We start from the raw sequence: 16,139 nt of genomic DNA on the forward strand, positions 1-16,139 counted from the left end.
GCCAAAGAAAAGATTAGTGAACATGAAGAAATAGCAATAGAAGTAATCTAAAATGAAAGAAAACTGATATAAAGACTCAAGTTTCTGCCTTGGATAGTGGTGCTATTATGAACATAAAAAGAACAGACGTTCTATTAAAACTTTTTAAAACATAATTATTGAGCAAGCAAGCACTAAACTGACCCATTGTACAGTTTTGTATGGTTACCAAAGACTAGCAAGGACTTCATTTGTATGTTAATTTCTGAAGTATCTATAACTAAAGCTTGATAATATTTCCATATAAACAAACAAAAAACTTTTAAGCTATTAAAGATTTTAGTAAATGGATTCTATGAGAAGTAATCAAAGGAAAAACAATATGCAAGGATACAATCTGTTGGTGAATATGAGACAGTAAAGGAGAGAACATTTGTCTTTTGTATGCAAAGGACCTCATACACAATTACCTAACTTAATTTCACAACAATTTAAGAAGTAAGAATTATTTTCTCATTTTACAGATGAGAACATTGAGGGTAAGAAAGGTCAAGTAACTATCCTAGAAGAACACACAGTTAATTTGATGGAACCAGAAAAAGGAAGCCCATATGTCTACGTCTCCAAACTCTTTGTGTTTTCATTGTTCTTTGCTTTTATATCTACCAAGGACAGACAGAATGCAACAGGCTCCTTTTAAAAACAATTGTAAAAATGGAGGTCCTGAAATGCATATGGAGTCATTTGCACTGACAGAGGTAGCACAGGCTAAAATAGCGCAAACCTCTGCCCCCTCATCTCCCTCCTGCAAAAATAATAAATACATAAACCCTATTCCACCTACACTTTTTTTAATCTCTAGAGTTTTATCTTTTTGAACTTAAATAATTCTAGGGTAACTAAAATTATAGGGCAAAAATGGCAAATATACAATCACTCTCCTCTTTCAAACAAGGGAAATATTATTCATATATCATGGCCCTTTTCCCCTCTAAGCTCAGATACAGCATCAGAATCATTCTGAACATATTGTTCCAGGCAGCCATTTCCAGTGATTGAAATTAGAATTCAGAATGAAACCTCTTTGCATCTTTATTTTAGGAGTCATCCATTAGAGCATAGTAATTAGAATTCAGATTCTGGAACTTCATTGTCTAGGCTCACATTCTGGTTCTACCACTTACTAACTGTATGAATTTAAATAAGTAAGTTAATCTCTCTGTGTTTTCAGCTCTAATTTGGGGATAGTTATGGGTATCTACTTCAGAAGGCTTTGCAAGAATTAAATGCGTTGAAATACATGTAATACTTAGACTAGAACCCGGAACATGGTAAGCATTATATGCCTAGCTGTTATTACTGTTATTACTATACAGATGAAGTTTTGACAATCATTTTTTGCAAGAAACAAAGCGATAGGAGGCTGAAGGTATTGGGCACCTAAACAGAAAGAACAAAAGAAAATGGTTAAATGTCCTGCTTATAGACATGATTAAAGGATAATACTGGAGGAGTAAACTAGACCATCTTTAGAAGATTTCTTTTGTCCCTCTGAATTCTACATTTCTGAAAAGAAAAAAGTAAAGGTATATAGGGACTCTTAACCAAGCATCTCAAATGTCCAACAACAGTATTTGGTTAAGTATAAACTCTGACCTACCCATACCGTGAAATACTGAATATCCCCATTAAAATGCATGTCTTAGAACACCTGGTAACTTAGGGAATATCTCATAATATATTAAGTTAAACAATAAAACTTTAAATCATATATATAATATATTCAGGTTTTATAAATTACATACAAATATTAACATAGCACATGTGAAAAATATTCTACATATATGCATGGTACATATATTACCATATTATATCCATTAATGTAAAATATATAAGTAAATCTGTAGATATGTAAAATATATACATTCTATTCATAGAAAACATGGGCAAACATCTACCAAAATGTTAACGTGGCTGTATTTGGATGATAAGATTATAGGTGGTTGTTAATTTTCATACATTCATTTATTTATTTATCAAACTTCTAAATAAGCATATGTTACTTTTATTTGGATTTATTTTATTTTAACTATATATTTAGTGGTCAAAATACAAAATATTTGTTCGATAAAGCTACCATTTTTTACTTGGACATAACAGATTGTTAATTCAAAAGATATAACACTATTAGTGAAGACACACAATACAATTTTTAAAAACAAGGTATTTAAACATTCACAACATCCTGCTCTGCAAAAAATCCTAAGTTAATTCTTTTCTATGTAATTTAAATAAAATTTATTTTCCAGAATAATTATGTCTAGCCTACATTTTCTTGTATCAAACAAAGAAAAATTTTTAAATTTCAACTTTTATTTTAGATACAGGGGTACATGTGCAGGTTTGTTACATGGGCATACTGCATGATGCTGAGGTTTAGGGTACAGATCCCATCACCCAGATAGTGAGCATAGTATCCTTCCCAAAGCCTATCAGTCATGTGCTTGAACTTCAAACAGTGCTTCCCAATTTTCAACCTAAAGACTATTTATAACATCAGATATTAACGTTTCTAAAACCTGGATATCTCACTATGCCTTCACCCTGGGCCCCTAGAAGACGAAGCCTAATGAAAGTTAACCTGCTACTACTGACTCTTGGCTCCCAGGACAGCAAGACTGAGAGCAAAATGGGAAGGGAGCAGCGAAGGAGAGAAAGCAAAGACAAGGCAGTGCATTACAGAGCAGCTGTAGCTTCACGAGAAGACCTAGTCCGCTGCCTGGTCAACGGACATCTCTGCAAAGGCTATGTGGAAGCAGTGGGCCTCAGAAGACGTGTTCGAGGGAGGATGAGAGAGAGGTTGACGCTCTGGCTCTTTTCCATTTCCTGTCAAGCCTGCGGCACAGAGCATGACCTCCCTGGTGCTTCCAGATTGTGTCCCCAGTCCCTTGGGGCCGCTGCAGGGGAAGCCAGATCACCTGTCCCGCGGCAAGTCCTTCCTCTGAACCCAGACATGGCGGCAGGAGCCAAAGCCTTTGTGAGATGCTCCATCAGATGCGGATGACTGAGGAGGTCTTCACCCAGGACAGGCTGAGATGGCAGGTGGGGGCAGCGAGCAAGTCGCCCAGGCCTGAGGGGCAATGGGGCGAAGCGAGCCTGGGGAGAAGAATACGTGACTATGTAATACACCACTAGGCCTAGTCCTCTGGTTTCACTGCAACTTCCTCGTTTCCTACAGTGCTTCCTGTTAAGAATGAAACTACTGCTTCTTGTATGAGGGTGTCAAGGAAACTGCTTTGAACGAAGCTGACTTTGCCTGCTTGCTCCAGGCGTGACTTGGAGAGTCATCTTCTCTGGGATTTCTCCCTAGAATTTCAGTTTATTAGTCGTCAATAAATTTTTCTTTATTAAATTCCTCTTCAGATATTCAGAGTGATGTTGCCACTGAAACCAATGAAATAATGCAAAAAAATAAAATAAAATAACACCTCCCACTGTAGTGACCTTCCATACCATAACTGATATTTACAGCCTGATCAACAGGTATATGTTTTGTAAGCAAGGAGAAAGATGTGAAAGGAAGAAGTATAAGCTGTATAAGCCTTCTACTATTTTCTTCTTATTCACAAAGAATCACTACAAAATTACTTTACAATTTGGTTTTCTTAACTATACATCATAGACTTCTCTTCAGGCAAAAAGGTATAGCTCTGCCTCATTCAAAAATAGCTTTCAGGTTAATCCTGAGACACTGTCTTTTGGTGCTGGCAATTTTTATTTTTCTATGTAAAATTATTTATCCTGTCCATTAAAATTGTCTTTAGATTCTTTTCTTAAGGAAAAAAAATAGATGCCATATAGCACATTGCTTAAGTATGTAGCTTCAGATGTCAGACTGCTTGAGTACAATTCCTAACTCCACCACCAAGTAGCTGTGTGACTTAGGACAAGTTACTTTAACTCTCTGTGCTTCAGTTTTCTTATCTCTGAAGAGGATTGTAGTACTTACCTCCTGGATGATGTTGGGAGAGTTAAATGAGTTAATACACTGAAGGCACTCCAGACAGTGCCTAGTATGTAAGAAGCACTCGGTAAATGTTAACTATTACTGTTCTTATAATTGTTAGTATCTCATAATGCCCACATAAATAGAAACACATCCACTTAACAAAGAAACAAAAATGAATTGAGCCCTGTTATGTGTCATTTACTAAGTACATAGGGACAACTAAGACAGGGTTTTTATTCCAGAGAATGGGAGAAAAGATCAACACAGGAACAGGTAAATTGTAATATCACTTGATAGATGGTTTAATAACATGAGAAACCAGCAGCTATGGGCTCAGTGATGGGAGTGAGTAATTGTGCCTCAGGAAATGCTTCCGGTCTGAGATGGGTCCTGAGTAACAGGAATTTGCCAATCAGAGGTGGTGGCATTAGAGTAGGTGTTCCAAGTCTAGGGAGCAGTATGTGCAAGAATGAAAATATTCCTCTAGGCAACTGACAAACATCTTCCATGAGGAGATACTAAGATATGACGATTTTCTTCCCATTTTCTAAAATGTCACATCTCGGTAGCTCAAGCTAGAGCATTTGGTCGTCTGCCAAACGCTTTGCAAAATGTTTTGATTCCTGTGACTCATCATCACCAAAAGCTAATTGACTACTATGATTCATTTTCATCCCTATTGGAATTGTATCTCTGCATCAACTCATGTTTCTGTACAAAGCATGCCATCGAGTGGATTGACTAAATACTCTTGTTAAGGACAATACCAGACAGTCACTAAGGATAATTGTCACATTTTAGATACTGTGCTCCAGCATCGATTTCTGTAATGCCAGGGAAATCATCAGGGAGTAATAAACTGGGATTGAGCATAAGCAAAAAGTATAGATAAACAAAGTCCAAATGAGGCAAAGAGCTTCATGCAGCTGCTTTTTTATATAAACCCAAGAAGGTACTATTAAAGCAAATACACAATGATGCACTTTAAAAGCTAAGGGTCCACAATTAATTAGTAACACTGATAATTCCTTTCTGTCTTCATGACTTCATAGAATCAAAAGGAATGGAGTTTGAAAAAAAAAAGCCTTTTTATCTAAACTGTCTCTTTTGTTTGATCATTTAAAAAACTATTTTCAGTTTTTAGGTAAAAGACCATGTCACTGTTAAGCAAAAGTCTTATAAGAAAAAACAAGGGGTGAGAAGATACTTTTTAAAATATATGTATTATCTTAGCTTCCCTAAAATGTAATTCTCAAACAGCATTGAAAACAACAGAAGCTCATTATACTGTTGTTTTAATGACAGCATAAAAATTGTAAACTACCTAAATGCCATCAATAGGGGATCACATTAATGAAATGTGGAATAGTCATCAGGAAACACAATGAAGCAGTTGAAACAAAGCTAAATCCACTTATATTAACATGGACCCAAAATTTGATGTTGAAGGGAAAATGCAAGATAGAAAATATGTGCACATGATATTACTTTTAAAAATATAAAATATTACTACCTATTACTTATACATAAAAATGGATTGGAAGAATATAAACGAACTCATCTCAGTGATTACTCTGGGGAAGGGAGAAGGGAATGAGAGATGACAGTGTAGGGGGTGTGGTGAAGATTAAAGTAGACTTAGCTTTATATTTATGGTTAGAAAAAGACAAAGCAAAATATTGAGTTATGACTTTGCTGTTCTTTTTGCATTTAAAGTAAAAATGGGATTCTTTTTTTCTGCTTCATAACTTGCTTTGTGTCTTCCCATTTTCTTTATCATCAGAGATTTAAACTGGTCTTCCCATTTCAACTTAAGACAGAGACACTCTATTAACAATTTTTTTCTTTTGTTTTGTTTAACTTCAGCTTTTATTTTAGATTCAGAGCATGTGCAGGTTTATTACATGTTGCATGATGCTGAGGTTTGAGGTATGACTGATCCTATCACCCAGGTAGTGAGCATAGTACCTAACAGGTAGTTTTTCAGTCCTTGTTCTCCTCCCTTCCTCCCCACTTTTGTAGTCCCCAGTGTCTATTATTCCCATCTTTGTGTCCACATGTACACAAGGTTTAGTTCCCACTTATAGATGAGAATATGCAGTATTTGGTTGTCTGTTCCCACGTTAGTTCACTTAGGAGAATGGCTTCCAGCTACATACATGTTGCTGCAAAGAACATGATTTCATTCTTTTTAGGGCTGCATAGTATTCCATGATGTATATGCACCACATTTTCTTTGTCCAATCCACCATGGATGGGCACCGAGGTTGATTTCATGTCTTTGATATTGTGAATAGTCCTGCGATGAACATATGTGTACCTGTGTGTATTTGGTAGAATGATTTATTTTCCTTTGGGTATAAACCCAGTAATGGGATTGCTGGATTGAATGATTAGTTCTGTATTAAGTTATCTGAGATATTTCCAAACGGTTCTCCACAGTGACTGAACTAATTACATTTCCAACAGAGTATAAGCATTCCCTTTTCTCCACAGCCTCACCGGCATCTACTCTTTTTTGATTTTTTAATAATAGACATTCTGAGAGGTGTAAGATGGTATTTCACTGCTGTTTTAATTTGCATTTATCTGATGATTAGTGACATTGAGCATTATTTCATGTTTGTTGACTGCTTGTGTGTCTTCTTTTGAGAAGTGTCTGCTCATGTCATTTGCCCACTTTTTAATGGGATGGTTTTTATTTGTTGATTTGTTTAAGTTCCTTATAGATTCTGGATATTAGCCCTTTGTTGGATGAATAGTTTGTGAATATTTTCTCCTATTCCGTAGGATGTCTTTTTATTCTGTGGTAGTTTCTTTTGCTGTGCAGAAGCTTTTTAGTTTAATTAGGTCTGACTTGTCAATTTTTGTTTTCAGCGTGATTGCTTTTAAGGTCTTAGTCATAAATTCTTTGCCAAAGCAGATGTCCAGAATGGCATTTCTTATGTTTTCTTCCAGGATTTTTATAGTTTGAGGTCTTAACATTTAAAACGTTGATTCATCATCCTGAATTAATTTTTGTGTATGGTGAAAGGTAGGGGTCTACTTTCATCTTTCTGCATATGACTAAGCCAGTTATCCCAGCATCATTTATTGAACCAGGAGTCCTTTCCTCATTGTTTAGTTTTGTCAATATTGTCAAAGATTAAATGGTTGTAGGTGTGTGGTTTTATTTCTGGGTTCTCTATTCTGTTCCATTGATCTATGTGTCTGTTTTTGTCCAAGTACCATGCTGTTTTTGTTACTGTAGCCTTATGGTATAGTTTGAAATCCAGTAATCTGATACCTCCAGCTTTCTTCCGTTTGCTTAAGATTGCTTTCACTATTTAGGCTCTTTTTTAGTTTCATATGAATTTTAAAATTGTTTTTCTAATTCTGTGAAAAATGTCATTTGTAGTCTGATAGGAATAGCATTGAATCTGTAGATTGCTTTGGGCAATATGACCATTTTAACAATATTGATTCTTCTAATCCACGAGCATGGAATGTTTTTCCATTTGTTTGTGTCATCTATGATTTCTTTCAGCAGTGTTTTGTAACTTCCCTTGCAGAAATCTTTCATCTCCTTGGTTCAATGTATTCCCAAGTAGTTTATTTTATTTTTGTGGCTACTGTAAATGAGATTGTGTTCTTGATTTGGCACTCAGCTTGAACATTACTGCTGTATAGAAATGCTATTGATTTTGCACATTGATTTTGTATCCTGAAACTTTACTGATGCCATTTATCAGTTTTAGGCTTTTGGTGAAGTCTTTAGGGTTTTCTAGGTATAGAATCATATCATCAGTGAAAAGAGATAATTTGACCTCTTCTTTTCTAATTTTGGATGCCTTTTCTTTCTTTCTCTTGCCTGATTGCCCTGGCTAGAACTTCTAGAACAATGTTGAATAGGAGTGGTGAAAGTGGGCATCCTTGTCTTGTTTCAGGTCTTAAGGGGAATGATTCCAGCTTTTTCCTGTTCAGAATGATGTTGGCTGTGGGTTTGTCATAGATGGCTTTTATTATTTTCAGGGATGTTCCTTATATGCTGAGTTTGTTGAGGGTTTTTATTATGAAGGGATGTTGGATTTTATTGAAAACTTTTTCTGTTATCTATTGAGATAATCATATGGTTTTTGTTTTTAGTTCTGTTTATGTGGTGAATCACATTTATTGACTCAGGTATGTTGAACCAACCTTGCATCCCAGGAATAAAGCCTACTTGATCATAGTGAATTAACTTTTTGATATGCTGCTGAATTCAGTTTGCTAGTATTTTTCGAGGATTTTTGCATCTATGTTCATCAAAAATATGGGGTTGGCTTGGCGTGGTGGCTCATGCCTGTAATTCCAGCACTTTGGGAGGCTGCAGATCACTTGAGGTCAGGAGTTCGAGACCAGCCTGACCAATATGGTGAAACCCTGTCTCTACTAAAAATACAAAAATTAGCTGGGGCTAGTGGTGGGCACCTGTAGTCCCAGCTACTTGGGAAGCTGAGACAGGAGAATTGCTTGAAACTGGGAGGTGGAGGTTGCAGTGGGCCGAGATTGTGCCTGGGCAACAAAGTGAGACTCCATCTCAAAAAAATAAATAAATAAAATTGGCCTATAGTTTTCTTTTTTGTTGTATCTTTGCCAGATTTTAGTATCAGGGTGATAAATGGCTTCGTAGAATAAGTTAGAGAGAAGTTCCTCTTCCTCAGCTTTTTGGAACAGTTTCAGTAGAATTGGTACCAACTCTTTGCTGTGCACACAAACTAGAAAATCTAGAGGAAATGGATAAATTTCTTGACACTTGCAACCTCCCAAGATTGAACTAGGAAGAAATTGAAACCCTTAACAGACCAAAATTGAGTTCTAAAATTGAATCAGTAATAAAAAACCTACCAAAAAAAAAAAAAAGCCTGGGACCAGACAGATTCACTGATGAATTCTACCTACCAGACATACAAGGTGCACCACCACCTCATCCTAGATAGACAGGAATTTGAACTGCTGCCCTATCACATCTCTGTTCCAGAGCTCATGACTCCTAGATCAGATGTACACTGTAGCCTTTTTCTGAACCACAATGTAGTTGAGAGCCTCAGGGGTTGCTTAATTTGTGACTCTCCGTGGCAGTGGTTTTGGGGCAGAACTTCATCACTCAGCCTAATTAATACAGATGGCATTGTGGCTCACCATTCTCCAATGTGATAGCACTACATCTTCATGTAAAAGGGGTTAGGGGGCTTCCGCCTTTGGGCCTGTGCAGGTTGTGGTGATATTGGCTGGGTGGGTGGGTCCAATCTCAGGCCCTGGGAGAAATGGTCAGGTGTCAGCAGAATTGGAATGGGGTTCTCCAACTCCCCAGCCCCTAAATGGCCAGCTGGACAGCTTGTATGAGTCTTGATGGGGCTGGATCGGGTGGAGCCTGAGTTGCTGGTTGTGACAGGGAGGGGCAGGCTGGTCCCTGAGTCACCAGATGAACTCTCACATAGGGTCAGGTGGTGGGATCTCGAGGGAAGATCACAGGCCTGTGAAGATAAGGTTTTCACAGCTGCAATGTTCATACATGGGCGGTGTTGGTGCACTGGAAGTCAGAAAGCAGCAAGCCCTGTTGGGAAGGTGCAGTGGGGTCATGGCCTCTCTGCAGGGCAGCTGCTGGCTTGCTGGAGACTCCCCAAAGCACTCAGGCTTTTTGTTCCCTCCCCAGCCTGGGGGCAGCAGCAGGAGGGCACTGCAATGGCAGCCAGTGGCAGAGGGCCTGTTAGTTGCCTCTGGGAGCTCCACCGCAGAGAAATGCAGAGCCCTGGCCATAGGACTGACTGCACTTCCAAGCCCAGGGGCCTTGCCTGGAAATGCGCAGAGTGGGCAGGAGCTTGCAAGAAAGACAGTCTGACCTCCTCTCTGTTGGGTGGCTGCGGTGTGCTGGAGGTGCCTGTGAAAGCAATCAGGCTCCATGTTCCTCCTCCCTAGTCTGGGGGCAACAGGAGAAGGTACCACAGAGTGGCAGAGGGGCTGTTGGTTACCTCTGGGAGCTACACTGCAAAGAAATGCAGAGCCCTAATGGGGGACCAGAGTGCTCAGGTGGGGTGGGGTGGCTGTGTTGGGAGCCTAGGCCAGGGGGCCTTTGCTGGGGAGGAGCAGTGGAGACAGGGCCTGCAGTCTGACTCCTTATCAACACTTATCCTGGGAGCATGTGAAGGAGCCTGCCCTTCTTTTTTGGTGGAGGTAGGGCAGCTGGCTACAGGGTGCTCAAGGATCCAAGGTCTGTGGGGCTCCATGTGGGCTTCAGCAGTGGCTCTGCCCAGACTCCAGGCAGCTCTCTGTGTCAGTCTGGAGGCCCAGGGTGGGAGGTTAACAGGGGAGGGGCGAGCGCTTAGGGGGAATCTCTCATGCCCAGGATTGCAAAGGAGCACGGGGGAAGTGTGGGTCCCGGGGGAATCTTGCTCACTCACCCTTTCCCCTTGGTGGGGAGTCTCCCCAGCTCCACACCCATCCCAGGTGGTCAGCGGCCCTGCTTTACTCTTCTCTGTTCTCCGTGGGTCCCGTTGCTTCCTTGATGAATCTCAGCGTGGCCTCCTGGACAATCCACTTGAAGAGCTAGGATTTACTCTCCACTCTCCTCTCTGTGAGAGCCGTGTGCATCAGCTGCTTCCAGTCAGCCATCTTGAATTCTCCCCTACAACATTTTTAATCAGTCAGAGTTCAACCAGAAGAGTAGAAACTGCTTTCAAAACTGTATTTCAAACAGAAAACCATTAGCACCGTAAACCCCATCTCTACTAAAAATATAAAAAATTAGCCGGGCGTGGTGGCGGGTGCCTATAGTCCCAGCTACTCGGGAGGCTGAGGCAGGAGAATGGCGTGAACCCGGGAGCTTGCAGTGAGCGGAGATCGCACCACTGCACTCCAGCCTGGGCGACAGAGCAAGACTCCGTCTCAAAAAAAAAAAAAAGAAAAAAAGAAAGAAATTACTGAAAAACTAATTGGCCGCCTTTAAGGAATGTTAGACTGTCAATTTATTATGCTGAAAACTAAAATATAAAGAGAAAAATCAAGTCTCCTGTACAAATTGTTTTTCATGGAAACCAAATAGTTGAATAGGTAAAGTTCTTTATGAAAGAATTGCAAGTCATAAATGCCTAAAAATAACAAAATTAAAATATCACCATTTTTTAAATTTAACTTTTATTTTAAGTTCAAGGGCATACGTGCAAGTTCGTTATATAGATAAGCTTTTGTCATGGGGATTTGTCGTACAGATTATTTCATCACCCAGGTATTAAGCTTGGTACTCATTATTTATTTTTCCTGATCCTCTCCCTCCTGCAATCTCCACCCTCTGATAGGCCCCAGTGTTTGTTGTTCCCTCTATGTGTTCATATGTTCTCATCATTTAGCTCCCATATAAGTGAGAACTGCGGTATTTGGTTTCCCCTTCCTGCGTTAGTTTGCTGAGGATAACAGCCTGCAGCTCTATCCATGTCATTCTTTTTATGATGGCTGCATAGTATTCTATGGTGTATATGTACCACATTTTCTTTATCCAGTCTACCATTGGTGAGCATTTAGGTTGCTTCCATGTTTTACTATTGTGAATAGTGCTGCAATGAACATATGTGAGTTTGTGTCTTTATAATAGAATGATTTATATTCCTCTGGGTATATACCCAGTAACACAATTGCTGAGTTAAATGGTATTTCTGTTTTTAGGTCTTTGTGGAATTGCCACACTGTCTTCCACAATGGTTGAACTAATTTACACTCCGAGCAGCAGTGTATAAGTGTTTCTTTTTCTCTGCAACCTCGCCAGCATCTATTATTTTTTGACTTTTTAATAGTAGCCATTCTGACTGCTGTGAGATGATACCTCATTATGGTTTTGATTTGCATTTCTTTAATGATCAGTCATGTTGAGCTTTTTCCATATGCTGGTTGGCCACATATATGTCTTCTTTTGAAAAGTGTCTGATTATGTCCTTTTCCCACTTTTTAATGGGAGTGTTTGTTTTTTGTTTTTGTTTTTTTTCTTGTAAATTTAAGTTACTTATAGATGCTGGATATATTAGACCTTTTTCAGATGTGTAATGTATTAGTGCGTTTACATGCTGCTGATAAAGACATACCTGAGACTGAGAAGAAAAAGAGGTTTAATTGGACTTAAAGTTTCACATGGCTGGGGAGGCCTCAGAATCATGACGGGAGGTGAAAGGCACTTCTTACATGGCAGCAACAAGAGAAAAATGAGGAAAATGCAAAAGCAGAAACTCCTGATAAAACCATCCTATCTCATGAGACTTATTCACTACAGTGAGAACAGTATGGGGGAAACCGCCTCATGATTCAAATTATCTCCCACCAGGTCCCTCACACAATATGTGGGAATTGTGAGAGTACAATTTAAGATGAGATTTGGGTGGGGACATAGAGCCAAACCATATCATTCCGCCCCTGGCCCCTCCAAGTCTTATGTCTTCACATTTCAAAACCAATCATACCTTCCCAACAGTCCTCCAAAGTCTTAACTCATTTCAGCATTAACCCAAAAGTCCACAGTCCAAAGTTTCATCTGAGACAAGGCAAGTCCCTTCCACCTGTGAGTCCGTAAAAACAAAAGCAAGCTAGTTACTTTCTAGATACAATCGGGGTGCAGGTATTAGGTAAATATAGCCATTCCAAATGGGAGAAATTGGCCAAAACAAAGGGGTTACAGGGCCCGTGCAAGTCCAAAATCCAGCGGGGTGGAAATCCTTACAGATATGTGGACATAAGCATATGTTTCCCTGCTCTGTCAGCTGAGAAGTCCTTGAAGCAGTGATATCCCAGCAGCAATGAGCATACCTAGAGGAGCCCAGATCATAGTTTCTAGTATCATTTTCCAATAAAGGACCCAGAAATGACTGATTCCAGAACTGGGTGAGAAGTAATATATAAGATGAGCCTGAATCACAGTTAAGGAAATGCTCAAAAGATGAACAAATAAACAAAAACTCCCAATGATGGCAGTATGTCAAAAGGACACAGGAATCAACTGCAGGTGCTCCTAATGGCCAAAGAAGGAACAATTTAAGCAACAGAATAAATAAGTATTTATAATCCAAGATATAAGATAACTATCCATGAGTACATACTGATATAAATAAATGATTGAATAAATAAGTAGATAAATGCAGGAGAATAGACAAATTTCTTGGCAGAAGAATTCTAAATAATTTATCTTGAGAGTTCACCTTAAAGAAGGTGGGGCTTTATTTCTCACTCTTTTAATGTGGACTGCACATAATGATTTCCTTCCAAAGAGTACTGTACGGAAATAGGGTGGAAAGGACAGCTTTGCAGTGAAGAAACTGACAAGCGATCAAGGTTAACATCAACAGTGACAAGTCATGCTGATAGTTATGTACCATTGATATGATGTGAGGGGAATGGCACTTTACCTCTGTAATCTTCCTTTCCAAACCCCCAGGCCTCAATCTGAACATGAGGAAAATATCAGAAAAGTTCCAAATAAGGGATATTTTACAAAAATACCTGACCACTGTTCCTCAAAACTGTCAAGATTATAAAAAACAGAGAAAGTCTGAGAAAACCCACAGCCAAGATGAGTTTAAGGATACATGACAACTAGATAGAATGTGGTATCCTGGATCTGTTCCCAGGACAAAACATGGATATTAGATTGTTTTAAAACTAAGGAAATCTGTATAAATCATAGACTGTAATTATAATAATGTATTAACATTAACATTCATCAATTGTGGCAAATATACCATACTAATATAAAGTGTTAATCTTAGGGGAAACTGGTTGTGGGGTATATGGGAAGTCTCTATGCGCCCTTTGTAATTTTTCTGTAAACCTAAAGTGCTTCCAAAATAAAAGGTTTATTAAACAAGAAAGCGATGTATAGGCAACAAAAAGGCGGGTTTTTTTGTTTGTTTTTTTGAGACATAGTCTGGCTCTGTCGCCCAGACTGGAGTGCAGTGCCACAATCTTGGCTCACTGCAAGCTCTGCCCTCCCAGGTTCACACCATTCTCCTGCCTCAGCCTCCCGAGTAGCTGGGACTACAGGCGCCCACCACCACACCAGGCTAATTTTTTGTATTTTTAGTAGAGATGGGGTTTCACCATGTTAGCCAGGATGGTCTCCATCTCCTGACCTCGTGAACCGCCCACCTCAGCCTCCCAAAGTGCTGGGATTACAGGCATGAGCCACCGCTCCTGGCCAACAAAAAGTTTTTAGGGAATCATTCTGAATCCATTTCGGGTGGAAGGGCTAGGGCTGATGGAAAGTGGAAAGAGGTATGGATGAAACAAGATTGATAAAGACTTGACAAGTGATTAAACTGAGATTATGGGTATGTGAGAGATGACTATATTTTTCTAAGGTGGAAGTTGTGTTTTTATATTCCCTATAATGGGCACCATTTAACAGCATTTACAGATTTAACACAGGGGAGATAAATATAATGAGTCTTCTTAGTCAAGGACAGTCACATGTTCCTCAGCAAACATCTGGTATTTGGGATCAGGGAGTATGTCACCATGTTATGGGATATAGCAATTGCTTGGTACATCTGTGTTCAATACACTGAACTTTACCACTAAGCAGATTGTAGCCATGATGACTTCAAATCACACAAAAGACTCCTTCTGCCTCAAAGAAGATCATGGATCTTCATTTACTTTAAAATTTAGTCAAAATTCCAGAAGTTCCAGTGGAGTCCAGCTTAATTGTTAGTTCATAAGAAACTTCACTCCATGAGTCTTAACCAAATGAACATATTCTAACACATTTCCTGCAAAATAAATATTTTACAGGTTTTACTTTAACCTTGATAGTCAAATCCAGGTAAAAACTTCAGGGCAAGCTAGTGATATCTAATGCATCTACCCTATGGTGAAAATATTTCTGTTTTTATGACCTCTGTATGAAGAGTTATAAATTTCTCCGTTCCTGACCTTCCTTGCCATTTTGATATGAAAATACTTTTAAAATAGCATTTTTACATGCAACAAAATGATTCATTACTGATATGGGTAGAGCAACTCATTTCATAATTTAGGTAAGAGAATATGTTTGAAATGAGGATGAACCTTATTATGCTAACTGTTTATTCTCTCTTACATTTACTATTTTCTTTTTTTTTTAAAGTCATGGCTTAACATATATTTATTTTAAATATTCAGTTAAACGTATGTTTCTTCCATAGGGAATGATAACATTAATAAAATTTAGCACTGAAGTTTTTGTCAAATGCCTTGGTGAATTATTATTATTAAATAATGCAGAGATGACCTTTTAGAATATTATAACCAGTAGTATCTGGGAGGCAGAATAATGTAGTGCTGCATTTTTACAAAACGTACTCCACGTAACTCTAGTTCTGTGGACTGTTAATAGGTTTTATTTGCTGAGGTTGGGGGAAGTCCTGAAGTCAAATAAGTTTAGAAAGCATTCTATTAAAAGTTGTTTACCATAGGACTTTTAACATGCTGATGGATATTGTGAATCTTAAGGAGGGGAAATAGCCTACAACATTTCTTAGATTGATTTGACCACAAAGTACCTCATATTTTCTGAATCACCTTGCAGCACCACACTTACAATAGAAAGAGTAAAGGGGGCAGGGTGGGGAAAAGAGGTGTGTATACATTCTAGAGGCATAGAGAGTTCAACCTGCACTGAAATTCTCACTCTGTTGCTAACAAGTAGGATGTTGTTAGGCAAGTGGCCCTCAGTAAGATTAATTTTAATCTGTAAGTAAAGATGATAACCTCTAATTTGCATTGTTTTCATAAGGATTACAAATAATTTAGATGAGTTCTGTTATAGATTATGATATAAAAGAGTGTGGTAGACCATAGCTCTCACTCTAACAAGTAGTGGGGGTGAGGGGAGATGGATAAACTAAAAAAAAAAAAAAAGAAAAAAGAAAAAGTTTAAGGATGTGAAGAAGTCTGAAAGTCTGGAAGACTTAAATTCCAGATACGGAAGAGCCTTTTCCTCTCTGGTGACATTCGCCGAGTTTGGGATGGGTAAACGATTGTGTCGTAAGAAGAGGGTTTCTTCTTCCAAGACAAAGGAAAATCCAGCAGAGTTTCTAATAGCCAAATTAGCATGACTGATATATTGGAATCCAGAGGATCCCCCAAAAGCATATCCAGTCCTCCACACCAGTCAGCC

This window comes from Pan paniscus, chromosome 10, assembly GCF_029289425.2.
Source record: "Pan paniscus chromosome 10, NHGRI_mPanPan1-v2.0_pri, whole genome shotgun sequence".
NCBI lineage: Eukaryota > Metazoa > Chordata > Mammalia > Primates > Hominidae > Pan > Pan paniscus.